Here is a 2,110-nt window from a genome sequence, read left to right on the forward strand (position 1 = left end):
AGCAACTCTAGGTTTGAATTTGTTCTTCAGTTCCTTGAGCTTAAGAAATGCTGAGCGAGTTCGGCCCTTTTGATTTTCCCACTCTAGCTCCTCGCATGTTTCATTGTAATATCTTGCTTTGTCATTCCGAGCTGCCTTTTGGAATCTTCTGTTCAACCTGTATGCTGAGCAAATAATCCAAGAAAGTGGACTATACCTACAACCAATAGAGGATAAAATAGATGAATGGGACTTTGTAAGAATAAAATCGCTATGTACATCCAAAACCTTCTCCAACAGGGTCAAAAGGGAAGCTACAGACTAGGGAAAAATATTTGGTAATGACATGTCTGATAAGGGGCTTTATTTAGAATTTATAAAACATTCGAGCACCATAACAAGATAAAAACCCAATTGAAAAAGACATTCAGATGGCGAACAAATACACGAAGAAGTGTTCAAAATCCCTAGCTCAAGGAGAGATGCAAATCAAAACAACTATGAGATATCATCTCATCCCAGAAAAAATTGTAAAATTTAACAGAATAGCAAATATCAAATGTTGGTGAGGTTGTGGAGAAACCAGAACTCTTATTCACTGTTGGTGGGAGTGTAGAATGGTGCAACCACTATTAAAAGCTGTATGGCACTTTCTCAAAAGGTTGCAGATAGAGATACCATTTGACCCAGCAATTCCACTACTGGGAATATATATACCCTAAAGAAACCCAAACTGCCACTCAAGCATATATATGCTCACTCATGTTTATTGTAGTTTTGTTCACAATAGCAAAGAATTGGAAACAACCCAAGTGCCCATCAATCAATGAATGGAGAAGGTGTGGTATATTCACATAATGGAATATTAAGCTGCCTTGAAAAACAAGGAACACATGAACTACATAAATACTGCATGGTGCCACTGTTGTAAAGCGGGACTGACATTGGGGTTGGGGGAAACTAAGAGGGGATAAATAACATATACTGCATTGAAACAGATGAGGGAAAGAACTGTTTAGGACGAATATATGATTAGGAATTATTGTCATGACTAGAGTTCAGAATGAAAGCTGCATAGTGAAGTGGACTGGGTCAGAGGGGGTAAGGAGGGACAGGGTGAGGGGGGATTGTATAACAATGAAAGAATTGCAGGGAGTAAAGTGTGCAAGAATAAATGAATGGAAATCCAAAGTTTCTGTAAACCTTCATTAAAATAAATAAAAAAGATTATATAAAACGAAACAAAAAATACATAAAAGAAGAAAGATGGGCAAAAAAAAAAGTGGACTATATAGTAGCAGGATTACAGGGAGACTCAGTAACACTGTATCCAGATGATACAAAGTGGTATGCAGAAAATGAGGAACACCTGAAACACTTGCTTAAGAATGGAAACAAACACTGCTGAAGCTTAAAGCGCAAAGCCTTCAGTATGGGTTATACCGCAACAAAAAGAAAACAAAATTTCTTACAATTTCGCTAAGGGAGTGCAGGTAGTGTAGCCTGTAGGGATCTGCCTTCCTAATGCAAAGGTGCCTTTCAAACACAATCCACCAGCAGATCAGAAGGAGAAAGATGGGCCATATCCTCCTATGCTATTTATAGCCTCTGAAAACCTGCTGGAAGGCTGGCTATGAGCCCGTCCCAACTCAATGGCAAAGGCAATGAGGGGTTGTTTGTTTGTTTGTTTGTTTTTTAATGCTGGCAGGCAATACAATGATGAATGGAAAATAAAAATTGTCATTGTCAAGGATTTTGTTTCATGTGGACCCAAAAACCAATGGTCATGGAAGCTGTAGTCAAGAAATTAAATAATGTATTTTGTTGAGCTACAATTAACCTCTTTTAAAATGTTTAAGAGGAAGAATGTCACTTTATTCTTTTGGCAGTCTATATTCATGAACTCTTCTCCAAAACCACAACTGAAAAGCATCAAATCTTCTTCTGTCATCCTTATTTACTGTCTAACTTTCAGATGTATAGATACCATAGCTTGAATCAGGTTCACCTGAGTTTTTAAACTGATACCTTAACAGAGTGTGGAAATTATCGAACAACATCATTGATATCACATGCAAGCAAGATTTTGCTGAAAATTATCCAAAAATGTTTGGAACAATATGTCAACAGA

Source organism: Elephantulus edwardii, unplaced genomic scaffold, assembly GCF_000299155.1.
Source record: "Elephantulus edwardii isolate Elephantulus edwardi_28Jun2011 unplaced genomic scaffold, EleEdw1.0 scaffold00050, whole genome shotgun sequence".
Taxonomy (NCBI): domain Eukaryota; kingdom Metazoa; phylum Chordata; class Mammalia; order Macroscelidea; family Macroscelididae; genus Elephantulus; species Elephantulus edwardii.